This window comes from Vicugna pacos, chromosome 35, assembly GCF_048564905.1.
Source record: "Vicugna pacos chromosome 35, VicPac4, whole genome shotgun sequence".
Taxonomy (NCBI): Eukaryota; Metazoa; Chordata; class Mammalia; order Artiodactyla; family Camelidae; genus Vicugna; species Vicugna pacos.
In genome coordinates, this window is record NC_133021.1 from 4,734,340 (window position 1) to 4,752,095 (window position 17,756).

Here is a 17,756-nt window from a genome sequence, read left to right on the forward strand (position 1 = left end):
AAGGCAGTGGTGAGCTGAAAGAGCTCAGATACAAAACGTGAACATCATCAGCCTTCTAGTAGATAAAAGTGCGCCATGCATAATAGAAAAGATGACGTTTCCTATGGAAATCTATTTTGAGATGCAACCATTTAAAGGAAACCGAGAGCTCAAAACCAAGTTCAACCAAAGAGAAACAGAGCCCAAGCAAATGTACAGAAATGGACACAGACATTGGAGAAGGAGGGGATCTGTGCTCAACCGATATTCCAGATCAGCAAATTCATCCTGAATTCAAGCCAGTGATGTGCCATGAGATCACTCAAGGAACCAAGCAGAAACCATCAGCCAGAGGAAATAGGAACAATGACAAAGGCAGGTGTGAGATGTGATAGGGGTGACCCTGTGAACCTTGCTGCCATGAGGCAGGATGCTCTTGCGGGCTTTCTGCACAGGCTGGCTGGCTCACATGGCTCTGTTTAGAAGGATATCAGCTAACAGTTGTGCCACATGGACTACAGCCCGAGCTGAGTCACATCTAGTAACGGTTCTGAGTTCATCCTTAGACAACATGACCAGAAGGCTCTGAGAATTAATGGTGGAGATGTACCTGAATGAATATTCCATTTCATTCCTTGGAAGTAAATCTTCAGCTTTGTACAATGTAAATATTGACAAAAATACACACAGGCACCCTATTCGAAAGCCTGACTGCATAATTGTATCTAATGTAGAAAAGCGGGCTCCATTTCTGTATGCTAGGTCATTGTTTGGCTAGGTAACCGATATTTCTGAGACCCAAAACATACTCTAGTATAACCAACAGCACTGAAATCTCCACTGCTGTCTTACTCATTTCAAGGTATTCATAAAATAACCCCAGTTTGCCCATGGGCTGCAGATGGTTGTACCGTTTCCATTGTGGGGTGGTCTGTTCTGCTCCCAAAACTGCAGCACAATTAGATTCATGACCCAGCTGCCAAACAGATCAAATTATAAGGCAGGATATTATCAGACCAAGGTCATAAATGCATTACTGACATTTCAAGCTGAGCACATAATATTCTCAAGAATTTAATTTCTTGTTTTCAGGATAAATTTCTTTTTATTGTTGCCTCCGTACCCCCAAATATTGTGAAAGCTAGTCCTGACTACATTCCTGGGGTTTACCAAAACTGTAATGACTACTACTTTATCTCCTAACTCCTGTTCAGGCAGGCATTTTAGCTTTTAGAATATACCTTCCCTAATTTGTCTTTTTTCCCCCCATTTCTCTGCTATTATCCACCATGGTCTTTTCAGCCTGAAAATCGTCAGAGAAAATAAGTTAAAGAAAGACATACAGGGTCTGTGAGCTGGTGATAAGTACTGCAGAGGAAAAAGGAGGGTAAGGAATTTGTGGTAGGGAGGAGTGGGGATGGAGCACTGACCTTTGAATAAGGCAAAGACGGAGGCAAAGGGTGGGCAGAGGAGGGGCAGAGGGAACAGTGATCACAGGCTTGGAGGTCCCTCACGCTGGACAGACAGCACGGAGGCTGGTGTGGGCCAGAGTGAACAGGAACTAAGTGGTGGTTTTGGGGGTGGAGCCTAAGAGACTGCAGTGAGGATGTGGGCATTTTTCCCCTTGAAGGAACTGGGGAGCCATGGAGGGTCACCGAGCAGAAAAGTGATACTCTAACTTTGGATCAAACAGGTCCAAGACCCTAATTTAAGCTGAACAAATCAAGGGCCAAAGAAGTGACATACCGCCTCAAAGTCAGTGCAGAACATGAAAGAAATACAGCCTCGACTCACAGCCCAGTGCTCTGCCCCCTCCTGGATGCTGTCCCACAGAGCTGTGTCTAAGGTTGTCTTTTTCCCTCACTCAGAGGCTTGTGGGTCAACTGAATGCTTCTCTCTTTTTCAAATGGCAATTTGTCCTGAAAAGAAATCAGAGTTGACAGTGAAACAAGGCATGGACCTGTAGCCTACAAAGCTGTTGTCCCTGAAAGCAACAGCTGGCAATTGGTTTACTCATGGAATTCAGCAGAAGAGACAGAGCAGCAACAGACAACTGAGCATCTGGCAGAGCTTTGGCTGACTGCATTGCACTTTTGGATGGATTTCAAATTTAGACAATGAGGAGGCTTCACACAAAAGGCTGGTGTATACACTGTACATGCACACACATGTGTATGCACACACACACAGACACACAGAGTATATGATGTGACCTTTAAAGAATTGCCCCTGCTAGGTTTCCTACTGCCTCTGATCTCAGCGTTAACTGTTCACTGACCACGCTTCCAGGTTTGCTACGAGATTTCTTTGCAATGGAACATGCCCTTCGCTTAGCAAACTTTCTCCACTTCTTTCAATGATATTAGGAGAAGAGCAGGGAGCTCTGGGAAGTGATGGGGATATGGACTCAAGATACCCTTGAATTTGAATCCACACTTCATGGCTTATTTGTTATTTAACTTTATTTACATTCAAAATGCAATTGTTGCAGATCTCAGAAGATGATTTACACTCACTGCTATGGCAGAATGTTGCGGTTAGTAGACCCACCCCTGGATCCTTTTATTCAACACATTCTTCCAATAATTCAGATATTACTGTATCACAAGTGTCCATTTCTATATTTTGATATCTGCTTTTCAGTATAATTATCTTCCTTCTATATTCTCTAAATCTTATGATTTTAAAACATTTTTCTGAAAAGGGGTCCATAGGCTCTTTAATTATGATAAATTGATAAAGAGATCCCAGAGACCAAAACCACATTTAAATCCTGAGATAAACTGAACTCTGTCATATGCATGGCTAGATTTAGTTTGCAAATTGTCTAGAAATTTTTGCATCAAACAACAAGGTCCTACTGTATAGCACAGGGAACTACAATCAATACATTGTAGTAGCCTATAGTGAAAAAGAATATGAAAAGGAATATATATATATATACATATATATATATATACATATATAACTGAATCACTATGTTGTACACCAAGATTTAGCACAATATTGTAAATGAACTATACTTCCGACAAAAAAAGTTGAAATAAAATGGGGAGATGAAACTTCCACTGCCCAGGCTGCTGTCAGGATGAAACAATTCAAAGCAGGTGAGGTATTAGCAAACCCCCTAACATCAAAACCCCATGTGGGATCTTCCTTTTGAGCAGCACAGGCTAACCGGCTGTGGTCACCTGTAAATAAGGTTGAAGTCACTTAGACCCTTGGCTTGGGGACACTGTGGCCACAGGGGTGGGGGTCACTGCAGCACCTAGGAGAATGACAGGGACAGCCTGCTGCTGAAGCCACTCCGCAGGCTGCAGCCCAGAGCACTGCAATCAGGTCTGAGGTTTGGCCAGGAATGCAGAGCTGCACAGCCACTCGGGGCCCTGCGGTGCGAGTGGTGCTGGGACCACGCTTGTCCATTACCCTTCCTGGCACCCAGACTCGGGAGTGTCCTGGGGGAATTTTTCTCTGCCTCATACTTCCTGTCTCAGCCTCTTGTGGAATCCGGTCCATGTCTCAGGGAAGCAGGACTTTTATCCTATGGGACCCAAATCCATCACGGTTTGGATCCAGGATGAAACTTCCATGCTAACTCATCTGGCGCTCCCTTCTTGTGCTGAACTCCCCTCCCAGCTGATGGCATTAGGTCATATTAGAAGTCCCGACTTGCTTGTCCTTAGCTAAGACTCTGAGCCTCTTGCTCAGCCTTCCTGAGTGGAACCACTCATCTGTGGCAGAAAAGCTTGGGCTGTCATCTACCCATCATGGTCCTCAGTCTATTGGGTTTTCGGTTGGGTTATGGTTCTCATGCAGGGATATCAATTTGCACATGAGAAGCACCTGTAGACATTTTAAAAAATACAGACACTGGATCCTCCCCCCTCTCCAGCCAAGGCTGGAAGCTTTCTCCCTCTAGCAGGGGTTACACAATCATTTGCTTGGGATTTGACCACACATATTAGCATAATCAAAGTAAATTGCACTTTACTCAGTGCTTGCCAAGTGGTATTTTCTACTTCATGTTGTGTTTGTACCTGCATTATCACATTTAATCCCTGCATTATAGATTACCACCACTTCTGTTGAGGACACTCCCACTTGCTAATCTTGAATACAAGTATCTTTGATTCTCTAAATCTATTTCATTCCTGAGTTTCCTGTTCCTGTATTTAAAGAATTAGGGACACATGTATTTAAGATTCTCTTATTATATGTCTCTGACTCATCCTCTAACCAAATCGTATCTGGAAAAGAGAGATTTTCTTTTTCTTATTTTATAATAGTGTATACCCACAGTGGAAAATGTAGAAAACATATAAAGTAAGAAAATTACAGCCATACCTTATCTAAACACCAAAGGACAATTCTGTGCCATTTTGGGCATTTAACTACTTTTCTTAATACTTTGTCATAAAATTTCTCCAGGGCAAGTTGCTTAACCCTGGAATTGTACTAGCCTTTTGTCAAGTACAGAATTACATTCCCAGAAATGATCCCAATATCAAAATAGTATGTGAGACTGGGAAGGCCACAGGGCTTGCAGCTTATTCTCTGAGTCCCACAAAGAATGCTGTTAATTCACTGATGCCTGTGAGTCACTCACTCACTCAGCTGGCTCGGACTGAGACCTACTTTATACCAGGTGCCGATCCAAGTGCTGGGGGACCCCAGAGGGAGCCTGGATCACGGCATCACTGTCCTTCTTCATTTGCTCCCAGAATCCTACTGAAGAACCCCACATGGAATTGGGGGGTGGAAGAAGGTGATTTATGGTGAAATTCATTTCATTATGTTCCTTTAGACATATTTAAATAGCATGAAAATAGTCGCTAACTTCCCTTCCTATGTATTTTTGAGGATGGGTATAGATTTGGCGTAGCAAGAGTAACTGATAGATCTTTGGTATGTTAGGATTTTATATGAAAAAAATAAGAAGGGAACTGGCACCTTATACAAACAGAAGAGGCAGTGAGGAAGACACAAGCCACCCTCGAACTTGGCTACCATTCAGCATTCCTGGTTTTCAAACAAGGTAAACATAATTCAAAACATATTCCCTAAATATTTTAGCCCATAGTAGAAATACATGGAGGCAAAATTCAGCTCACTGGAACCTACAACAATGTGCTTACTTAAGCAAAGGTAAAAACAGACCACAGATACTATAATGCATCCTTTACTTTAAACTAGTCCATGTGAATAAGTTTCATTTCACATGAATTTCTCAGTACTAATTTAGAAAATATATCCTTCTCCTTGATTGGTTAAAATAGCTCACTGACAACCAGATTCAACAAAATTTAGCGTTAAATAATTAACCTATTTCCTTCAGGAAATGCTTTGGGTAACCTGAGTTAAGTATTTCCTCTATCTGATCTATTTCTTTTCACAAAGAAAAATAGTATTATTTGCACATGACCTACTTTTACTTCTCTGGAAAAATCCGACTGTGAACTCAGGGTAAGAGTTGCCTACTGCACAGTATGGAAAAAATAATTAATTTCACAGCGAAGACCAGAATCTTTCTTTGAGGGGCGTGGTGAGCTGGGGGACGAGGGAAATGCCTTTGCTTAGAGACAGACCCCAGTAAACCATACTGAAGCTGAAGGTGAAGCCCTTGTGAAGAAATGTGGAAGGACACACTGACACCCAAAGGTGTTCACTCTGAAAAACAGAAAGAAAGAAAGAAAAAAGAATTTAACTGCCCTATAAGGAGAATGGACAGAAACTTGGTAGTAAGGGAGAGAGAAGGAAGGTTAGGGAAGGGAGGAGAAACAATGAAAGGGAACTTGGATGCGGTGGGCAGAATAGCAGGTTTCTGGAGCCTAGAATGAAGGATGACAAGAAAAAAAAGTAAAGTTTAAAAAAAGTAACAAAGTTTAAAATAGTTTAAAAATTAAAAAATGAAGTTAAAAATAAATTTTTTTATAGTGGCATGGAAGATTTTAAAATGATGGATGTTTTTATTTCAAAATTCAAGTTGAGTTTCTCCTCCATGCTCCAAACATCAGTAAGGCCTGCTTGTGTAAGTGGTTTTGGGGGACACCACTGAGAGGGGTTAGCTCTGCCGTTAGGTTGACCAGGAGCAGAATGCTGGTGTGGAAGGCAAGATAGAAGAGAGATCAACAGTTTCATGAGAACAGGAACTCAAAGCCAGAAATTCTCTTAGAAAGGTTAGTGTGGTAGGCAGAAAAATGATCCCCCTCAAGATGTCTATGTCCAAATCCCCAGAACATATGAAGAGGTCAGGTTCCCTGGCAAAGGGGGCCGATGTTTGCAGATGTGGTTAAGTTTGCTAACCAGCCAACTCTATGAGAGATGAGCTGGATTATAGAGGTGGGTCCAGTGTACTCATCAGGGTCGTTAGAGGAGGAAGGGGAAGGCAGAAGAGGGGAGAGAGGAGAGGAGATGTGACTACAGAATCAGAGTCAGAGGCACACAACTGTGCTGACCTTGAGAGAGAGAAAAGATGTCACAGGCCAAGAGATGCAGGTGGCCTCTGGAAGCCAGGAGAGTCAAAGATACATGTTCCCTTGGGGCCTTCAGAAACAGCCCTGCCAACACTTTGACTTCAGCAGGCTTCTGCATTCAAGAACCCTATGAGGTTAAATTTCTGTTGTTTAGTGGAGACTTTTTCTTTTTTCTTCCTACTACCATGATGTTTGGGGATACGTGTTACAGCAGCAACAGAAAGCAAATACAGTAACCTCCTTGAATTGTGCAGAAATTGCAGATAACACTGGACTGTCCGCTTTGACAGGGGATTGGGCTTATGTGAAAATCAAAAGGACAGGGTGACCTAAGCTAACATCTACTTTTCTCATTTTTAGGAAGAGAGCAGTAAGTCAAAACCTCTGTAGTTATTATTTTAGACAAGTTTCTCTTAAAACATTAGGTAACCTTGTACCTTAGGACCCCAAGAGAGCCTCTGTTCTTAGAAGAACACGGATTCAGAGAGATAGGGTCTTACATCTGAGTCCCACAGTTGTCTTATTGGCAATGAGAGCTTGGGCAAATCATTTACCCTCTTTAAGCCACAGGATCTTCATTTGCAAAAGGGAGATAAGAGTAAGGATTGTTTGAGTGATTAAACTGTACACACACACACACACACATATATGTACAACATTTAGTACAGTGACTAGCACATACTAGGCACTCAACAAATTCCTCTTATCATATTTTAAATGCATGTATAAAAGGAGGAGAAAGTTTTGGGGATTTGTGGAAAACATTAGATCATGGACCCAACAAGGGCCATCACTCAAAGGGCTCTTATCAGTCAGTCCCCAGTGATGGGCTAATAAACAGAAACTATAGCACTTGGGGATTTAAGTTAAACATTAAAAGGAAGGTATTTAAGCATAATTATTAAACAGCAGGTACGTTTACACTGTTGGCTGGATCATCTTATCTGGAGACCTTTCATAAGCAGAGAGTCTCCCCTGTTTTAGAGATGGGCACACAGGAAAATGACTTGGATGGGTGGGACGTTCTCACCCCAAGATCACATGACTTAGTACTCACGGAAGTAACACCTCTTGTATGTTATTCCAGATGGACTGTCCTCCCATGATTATTGTCAGCTGTGTCATCAGTTCAAGGAGACAGCCACCTGGGTCAGACTGGAATATTAGAAAGAAAACTCTCATTTAAATTTTAGATAGCTCTAACATGAAATAAAGTCATTATTTTATGCCTAAATAAAATCTAAGGAACAGACAGTAAAGACACTCTTCATTGGGCAACTAAGAGAAAACATGAAACAGGTTAGACTGTCAGAACACAAAGCTGTATTCACACCTCTTCATTTCTGTATTTTCACAGCCAATACACCGGATCTCCCGGATAAGTCACAAATCTGCCCTTAAAGAATGCGATTTAGAAACACGAAGAGTAGTAGTTGATAAACTGGAACAAGAACACCTTCATGGCTAGGCTGTTCTCATAGTCAGTCTGGTCCTTGGGAGCTCTGCAGCTAGGATAAAGAAAAGTTAAGTCTGTAAAACTGTGAACGGCTTTGAGACCCTAATCAAAGGCACAGACACATGAGTTAACATGGTAAATATGTATATATATATATATATATATATATATATATATATATATATATATATATATATATATACACAGTTCACATTGTTTTCATTTAAGCTGTTGTGAATTCCTTAACACAGTTACTATGTTAATTCCAAGTGTACACTCTGTTTTAAGAGTTTCTCCCACTGTGAATGCAATATCCCACAAGGCAAAAAAAAAAAAAAGTCAGCAGTTCCTTAAAATTTATAAGCACAACAGTATCCAATGGCAAGAAATGTCCCCTGTCAGGTGTAAGCTGACAGAAAACTAGTTTGAATATCCTGCTAAATGATATTCTCTTGTCTCCCTGAAGGGCAGGAAAGTAGGACTATCAAAGAAAACAAACAAAACACGGGGCAACTTGCTAGAAGAAATTGGGTAACATAAAACGGGTCATCCTCCTAGTTCAGAATTTGAATTGGTCTTAGTGTTTTCAGAAGATGACTACTGAGCAAACCACTGGGAGAACGACCCAGCCACGTGCCACGTGTGGGAAGCACTTGGGCCACTAAGCTGCTGGCTGGGATACAAGCCAAAGAGAAGAAACATTTATTATAGAAGCTATAGATAATGAGAATGGAACTACACTAACAGGAACAGCATTGGGGGAAGACACATAACACTGTGATTACTTGTCCTCTCCGTAACGCACAAGCAAATCTGCCACTGGAACCACGACCCTCTTCCACTTATTTGCAATAAAGAGACTATTTATTTTCAACAATAGGGAACGTGATGTAATGTAATTGAATTTATTATTCAACACTGACCTGTTTACACACAGCTTGGACATTCTAATGCTTCCTTTGTTCTTTTTACTAATGCAAAGCTGGAGCTAGTTAACTTCTCATATAGGCTAGAGAAATAGGTATACACTTGAAGTTTTCTAAAGACTGTAATATACTGGAATTGAAGTGCCTAAAAGATACAGTCTCTGTTTTGACCTGGTTCTAAAAGTGGCGTAGAAATGACTTCAGCTGCAGGAGGAGCTTACCAGAGTCAGTCATCGTGATTGCCACTTTCTCATATATGGCTTTCAGGGTCATGAGGATGATAAAACTGATGAGGGAAGCAGTGATGGGCATGGCCAATCTGCACAGTAAGGTACTACTGGATTGGGTCTCTTCCATTCAGGCTTGGGAAGTTTTGCAGAAATTACAATCAACACTGAGAGTCCGTAGACCATGATCCCAATAACTGAAGCAATGGTCATCTGGACCTGACAACCCAAAAACCCAGCAGAATGAGACTCACTAATGATCGTATTTTTACACAGAAAACTTGCCCCCAACCCACGCTTGAACAGACAACATGCATGTGCTGTAAACCTCATGTAAACATGAGAAGTGATGTAAATCGCACATAAATGCCGCAAGAGATGTGAATATCAGGCATGTTAAACTTTAGGGGAGGAGGAATGAAGGATGCCTAAAAGAATGAGTGCATCCACTAATGTAACATGCTGACAGCAGGAGCAGCTGTGTGCAGGGCATAGGGTGTATATTGGAACTCCACTTTCTGTGAATTTTTCTGTAAACCTAAAACTGCACTAAAAAAGGAAGCCTGTTAAGTATATCTTTAAATGGGTGAAAATGGAGTAACTGGTGGCATGTTCTTTTTGAGACAATTCTGTGATAGCAGAACCAATGAAAATATCCCTTCTACATCTATAGAATTACTTACGTTATGAACTAGTTGTAACCCATGAAGGGGATATGCTTCCTTTCAAGGGAGAAGCTATCACTGATTCAGGGGTCAGCAGGTGCTAGCTGTCGTCTTCATTCTGAAAAGGACCAGTGAATCTGCGGACATGCCATGAGGGAAATACTGGAAGTGACAGCAGGTCTCTGCTGATGAAAGCTTCACATGCTTTTCATACTCCTTGAGATCTTAAAATGGCAGGTATTCATACTCCCTGCATTTGCACAAGATTCATTTCCCTGATCCACTGTAGTTCTGACTGTGTGGACCCAAGGGCAACGGGGGTGTCTGAAGCATAATCTGCACGTGGCTGATAGGGTTTCAGCTCCTCACTAGGCAGGATTTTTCTGACCACTGAAGAATGCACATTAAAGATCCCATTTTTAAACTGTTTTCCTTCCATCTACCTTCTTGGTCATAGTCCAGAAGCATGTACTCAGTGTCCCTGGCTGTTTCTGATGGCTTCCCCAGAGAGAAAGCTACAAAGAATGTGAATTTCAAGACAGTGAACCACATCATGTTATTTACAGTAACAGCGGGAGGCTGGCTTGCACCTGCAGGGGAGAGCAGAGGGAGTGTTTACAACCCCTCCTGGAGCCACACTCCTGCATCTGGATCCCAACTCCAATGCTAGCTGTGGGGCCTTGTGCAAATTTCTTAACCTCTAGGGGCTTCAATATCCTCACCCATATAATGGGGGGATAATAATAGCAATTTATAAGATTATTGTGATGAGTCAGTGATGTACGAATTGTGAAAACAATTAGAACATTAACCACAGGCATGTGAAAAACTCTGCCTAAGTATTAGCTATGAATATGGTGACCAAAGTCTTAAAAAGGTGTTTTTCTTAGTTGTTAAGCCATGAGTTTGTAGAGAAAGCATTTTATTTCCTCCTCTACTCTCTTTCATTATCCTTTTCTTCACAGTTAAGACTTCATCCTTGTGAAAGGAATAACTTTTTGGTGTGTGTGTGATTAAATGTGAAAATTAGTTAAGGCTGAGAAAAATGTATTGTAGAATTTACATTAAGCCTTCCTCTCTTGTACACCATATATAGGCCATTTAAATACTACGCATTTTTAAAAAGTCTGCATAATAAATTTTTTAATTATGTATTAAATAATCATAATAGTTAAAATTCTTTAAATGCTTACTATTGCTTCAGCACACATCTATTTTTCTAAATCCTCACAATCGCCCTGTGGGGAAGGTAACGTTATATCTCTTTTACATATGAGGAAATAGAGCCACTGGGAGATGATGCAATTTGCCCCAAATGAAGCAACTATTAAGTGAAAGAACTGAAATACCCAAAAAGCCCAAAGACACACTAACTGTAGAGCACTGCCTCCTACATGGTGTGTGAAATCAATTCTGATTCATTTCAGAACATTTACAAACTGGACACATTTCCATTATCCTTCCAAGCACTTAATGGGTTCAGTATTTCTTAAGAAACAGGAAAGCTTTCCATTCTCCTTCCTCAAGTTTCTTCTTACATATCATCTATTCTGATCATAATTTTAATATTTGCTCATTAAAGAAAATTTGAAAGTACTCAGTAGTGGACAGAACTGCTGTCCTGGATCTGTCCCCAGTCTTAGAAGAGGACCCAGATTTTGCTTTAGGATAAATAACCTCCCTTCTATATTTAGTCCTATGATTTAAGCTTGATTGACCCACTCTTTCTGAAGCACCAAAGGTAGATCTTAGTTGGTTTAAGACAAATAATACCCCTCATTGGCCTCGCACATGATTTGAGAATTGGCAAATAACCCATTAAGAGCCACTGTTGTCAGGAGATACGTGCTGGTGCCCATGTGAATGATGAGCTTCCTCTATCAAGACAGGAAGCTGCCAAAAGAGACCTCTCTTGGCTTGGATGGATGTGTGATCTGGGATGCTGTGTGCCTAGAAGCAGCATACTGAGACACCCTTGGACACAGAATGAAGACAGGACAAAACCAGCCCTTGACATCATATGGGCTACAGTATCTCTCCTTGACTGAAGCCAGACCTCAGACCTGAGGTTTTCATTTACAGGAACCAATAAATACCATCCATCCCCATTTTTTGGTTGTTGTTTAAATACATTGGAGATTGATTTTGTCATATACAATCAAAAGACTCCAATTCTGAAAATGAATAAAAAAATAAGAAAAATTCTTCTACATAAAGATATAATTCCTTCAGGACTGTTCATTGTTTGTATATTAAAAATCATTTTATATATTAATTTTATTCTCAAGCCTATCATAAGCATAACACTTTGACATGTCATAAAATATTTCCATGGACACACTTTTTCATGGCTTCATAATATTTTACTATGTGAAGGGTTGGAAGAATATTTTGGCTAAGATTTTATATATATACATATAAAAATATGCCTGTGACTTACATCCATACTGACTTTTCCCTGCCTTTTTGAAATACTTCCTGATTAAAAGTTTTTCAAAGCTGAATTAGTGGATTAAAGCATATGAATATTTTTGACTCTTGAGATGAACTGCCAGACTGCTTTCTAAGAAGGCTGGAGGAGTACACCGGAAACTAATACAGCACTGTAAATCAACCATACTTCACAAAAAATATCCAGCAGCCTAGGCATGGGATTGGTGATTACTGGCACTTCATCCTCAAACAGAGCTATGTCACTTGAGAGGTGGAAAACTATTTCATTTTGATGTGCACTGACTGAATTACATTGGAGCCTGACATCTACTTATTTCCTTTGTGAATGTGTGTTCATCTTTGACTTCTCCCCTTCTGAGATTTTTTTGGTGTTATCTTTGAAGTGATCTGAACTCTCTATGTATTGAAGGAATTAGTCCCTTGTCAGATTTGTTAACAAATAACATCCTCTGGTGTTTTGTTTAAACTTAGGATGCTTCTGAGGCATGGAAATCTTTATATATTTTCCTCTGAATTTTATTACACATCTAGAGGTTGTATATTCATCCATATTTATTTCTAGTATTTTTCTAATTGTGTTACTTTTTTAAATGTTTCTGGAATTTGTCACAATATATAATTCACTGTATGATTTCAATATTTACATTTTCCCCCAAATAGCTAATAAGTATTCCATTTATTGAATAACCTTTATTTACCTCCCTGATTTGTAATTCCTTCCATCTTGCATATTAAATTATTATTGATATCAGAGCCCATATTTGGACTTCCTGTCCTATTCTCTAATCTGGCTATTCTTGAGCTAGTGAAACACTCATTATCTTATTATTATATTACTAATATGATTTTATTCACAATAAACCCCAAGTCAATTTTATAAGTTCTGATATTTTGGAGATATGGTCTTTTAATCTAGAATCATGTGTTTATAGTATCTTTTATGTCTTTCAGTAGTATGTATGCAAGTATGTATGTATGTATGTATGTATGTATTTATTTTGATAGTTCCTATTATCCTTTGGTTAGGCTATTCTTAGACATTTTACCTTGGTTGTTACTCTTGGAAAATTTTAGAATTCTTAGTGCCTCGTTCTGTTCTCTTAATCAGACCCTGAAGAATCCTAAACCACTGATCTGACTTGAACAAATGAGGTGAAAAGAATTGGGGGAAGCACTGTGAGCAGAAGACACTGTGGAACTTCCAGAGTGGCTCCCTGTGTTGGCACAGATGTTCTCCGGAAACAGCTTCCTCTATGAGACTACATAGTTCCCAGCTTGACTTTCAGTTTTCTCAGCATTTCACATTAGATTTTAAAAAGTCTGTGGCAGGTTCTTACCCAGAAAAAGAGCACTTGCATAAAGTGTTATAGGTATACACTTTCCCCAGGTGGTAAATGGAACATGCTCTTCTTCCTAATTAAAAATGGATACAGGACAGAAATAGACTCACAGAGTATACAGACTTGTGGTTACCAGGGGGGTGGAGGGTGGGAAGGGATAGACTGGGATTTCAAAATTGTAGAATAGATAAACAAGATTACACTGTATAGCACAGGGATATATACACAAAATGTTATGATAACTCACAGAGAAAAAAAGTGACAATGAGTGTGTATATGACCATGAATGACTGAAAAATTGTGCTGAACACTGGAATTTGACACAACATTGTAAAATGATTATAAATCAATAAAAAATTTTTAAAAAATCTATACATAATAGGGGCTCCAGAAGGGGAAGAAAGAACAAAGGGGAATGAAAAGGTATTTGAAGAAAGTATGACTGAAACCTTCCCAAACCTAAAGAAGGAATCAGATATCCAAGTTCAGGAGGATCAGAGAGTGCCAAACAGGGAGAACACAAACAGACACACACCAAGACATATCCTAATCAAGTTGGCCAGAGTCAAGGATAGAGAAATGATCCTAAATGCCTTCAGGCAAGAGGAAAACAAAGAGAGAGTTACAATGGAACCCCTTAAGGCTCTCAGCAGATTTCTCTACACAAACACTACAGGCCAGAAGGGAGTGGCAAGATATATTGAAAGTCCTGAATGAAAAAAAAAAATGCAGCCTAGAATACTATATCCAGCAAAGCAATCATTTAGAATAGAAGGAGAGATAAAGATCTTCACAGACAAGCAAAAACTCAAAGAGTTTATCAACATTAAACCCATGATAAAAAAAATTGATAAGTCTGCTCTAAATAGAAAAGAAGCAGGATGCTACAAAAATGAGAAACACATAACCAGAAAGGTGATAACCACCATGCTTTACAAATGCAATAAAAACAAAATTGTAAAAGAGGACTTCTAAATCTTTAAGAGTGGGAAAGGGAAGCAAGAAAATATGAAGTATTTTCTTTCTCTTTTCTTTTAACATTTTTATTGATTTATAATCATTTTACAATGTTGCGTCAAATTCCAGTGTTCAGCACAATTATTCACTCATTCATGGACATATACACATTCACTGTCACATTTTTTTCTCTGTGAGTTATCCTAACATCTTGTGTATATTTCTCTGTGCTATACAGTGTAATCTTGTTTATCTATTCTACAATTTTGAAATCCCAATCTATCCCTTCCCACCCTCCACCCCCCTGGTAACCACAAGTCTGTATTCTCTGTCTGTTAGTCTATTTCTGTCCTGTATTTATGCTTTGTTTTTGTTTGTTTGTTTGTTTTTGTTTTTGTTTTAAGATTCCACAAATGAGCGATCTCATATGGTATTTTCATTTCTCTTTCTGGCTTACTTCACTTAGAATGACATTCTCCAGGTGCAAACACGTTGCTGCAAATGGCATTATGTTGTCAGTTTTTATGGATAAGTAGTATTCCATTGTATAAATATACCACATCTTCTTTATCCAGTCACCTGTTGATGGACATTTAGACTGTTTCCATGCTTTGGCTTTTGTAAATAGTGCTGCTATGAACATTGGGGTGCAGGTGTCATCCTGAAGTAGATTTCCTTCTGGATACAAGCCCAGAAGTGGGATTCCTTGGTCATATGTTAAGTCTATTCCTAGTCTTTTGAGGAATCTCCACAGTTTTCCATAGTGGCTGCATCAAACTGCATTCCCACCAGCAGTATTGAAGGGTTCCCCTTTCTCCACAGCTTCTCCAACATTTGTCATTCATGGATTTCTGAATGAGGCCATTCTGATGGTGTGAGGTGATACCTCATTGTAGTTTTGATTTGCATTTCTCTGAGTATTTTCTTTTCTTTCTTTTGTGTAAAATTTTTTTTAATCTCTGTAGGATGGGTTTGAGATTATATTACTATCTATTTAGTACACACAGTTACAGTAATAAGTTAATAGACTTACAAAAAAGGGTAACCACAAGTCAAAAACTTACAAGGGACTCACAAAAACTAAACACAATCCAAGATAATACAAAAGAAAATTGCCAAGCCACAAAAGGAAGAAGAATGGAGCAAAGAGGAAATACCAAATCAAATGCAAAAATAAGTTCAAAATACAAATAAACACTGATCTATTATTAATTACAGTAAATTTTAATGAACTAAATGCTCCAGTCAAAAGATGTAGAGTGGCAGACTGGATAATAAAGCAAGAACTTTCAATATGCTGCATAAAACAGACACACTTTTGGGAGAAGGACACATATAGATTGAGAGTGAAAGGATGGAACAGGATATTCCATGCAAATGGAAAAGCCAAAAGAGCAGGTGTAACAGTACTGATTTCAGACAAAATGCACTTTAAAACAAGGGCCATAAAGTTAAATAAGGACATTTTATAAAGATTAAATGAGTAATACAAGATGAGGATATTATAATCATCAATATATATGCACCCAAAATAGGAGAACCTAAGTACTTAAAAGAACTACTAACAGAGATAAGGGGGATATTGATGGGAATACAATCATTGTCAGAAATTTTAACACCGCATTATCATCACTAGACAGATCTTCCAGACAGAAAATAAATAAGGTAACAGAGAAACTAAATGGTACAATAGAAAAATTAGATTTAGTGGATATTTTCAGAGCATTATGCCCCCCAACAATAGGATACAAATTCTTTTCAAGTGTGCATGAAACATTTTCTAGGATTGATCATGTACTTGGGCACAAAAGAAGCCTCAAGTATTTTAAGATAGAAATTATCTCAGGCATCTTTACTGACCACGATGCCATGAAACTAGAAATCAACTACAGAGAAACAAAGAAGAAAAAAAGGAAAGCATGGAGATTAAACAACATGCTATTAAAAAAAATGGGTCAATGAGGAAATCAAAGTTGAAATTAAAAAATACCTTGAGACAAATGAAAATGAAAACACAGCCACACACAACTTATGGGATGCAGCAATGTCAGTGCTAAGAGGGAAGTTTAGGGTGATGCAGGCCTTCCTCATAAAAGAAGAAAAAACAGTCTAATCCACCAGTTAAAAGAACAAGAAAAAGAAGAGCAAAAACACCCAAAAGTCAGCGGAAGGAAGGAAATAATAAAGATCAGGGAGGAAATAAATAAAATAGAGATTTTAAAAAAGCAGAAAAATGTCAATCAAACCAAAAGCTGCTTTTTTGAAAGAGTAAATAAAATCCACAAACCTCTGGTCAAACTCACAAAGAAAAAATAAAGAGCACAAATAAGCAAAATAGGAAAGGAAAATGGAGAAATTACAAAAAATATCATAGAAATACAGAATATCATACAAGAATATAATGAAAAATGTATGGAACCAAAATGGATAACATACAAGAGATGGACAAGTTTCTGGAAACATACAGTCTACCAGGACTCAATCAAGAAGAAACTGACCACTTGAACAAAACAATCACTAGAAATGAAATCATATTAGCAATAGAAAACCTCCCTACTAATAAAATTCCAGGACCGGAAGGCTTCACCAGGGAATTCTCCCACACATACAAAGAACTCATACCAGTCCTTCTCAAACTCTTCCAGAAGACTGAAAAACAGGGAAAACTCCCAAACTCATTCTATGAAGCCACCATTACCCTGATATCAAAACCACCATTACCCTGATATCAAAACCACAAAAAAAGAGAATTATAGACCAGTATCACTAATGAACACAGATGCAAAAATCCTTACCAAAATACTAGCAAATAGAATCCAACAGCACATAAGAAAGATTGTACATCATGAACAATTGGGGTTCATCCCAGGGACATAAGGATGTTTCAACATATGCAAACCAATAAATGTAATACATCACATCAACAAGACAAAGGACAAAAACCACATGATCATCTCAATAGATGCAGAAAGATCTTATGATAAAATTCAATACCCATTTATGATAAAAACTCTCACCCAGGTGGGTATAGAGGGAACATATCTCAACATAATAAAAGCTATATATGACAAACCTACAGCCAGCATAGAACTCAATGGTGAAAAACACAACAGCTTCCCACTAAAATCTGGGACAAGACAATGTTGTCCAATATCACCATTCTTATTCAATATAGTCTTGGAAGTCCTGCCCACAGCAATCAGGAAAGAGAGAGAAGTAAAAGGGATCCAAATTGGAAAATAAGACATAAAAGTGTCATTATATGCCGATGATACATTA

General features: G+C 38.9%; 1 pseudogene; it reads right to left on the bottom strand.

The window, feature by feature from the left end:
- The window catches only part of LOC102539641 (anoctamin-6-like), a 52,167-nt pseudogene that overhangs the window by 11,738 nt on the left and 22,673 nt on the right, over positions 1 to 17,756 (bottom strand).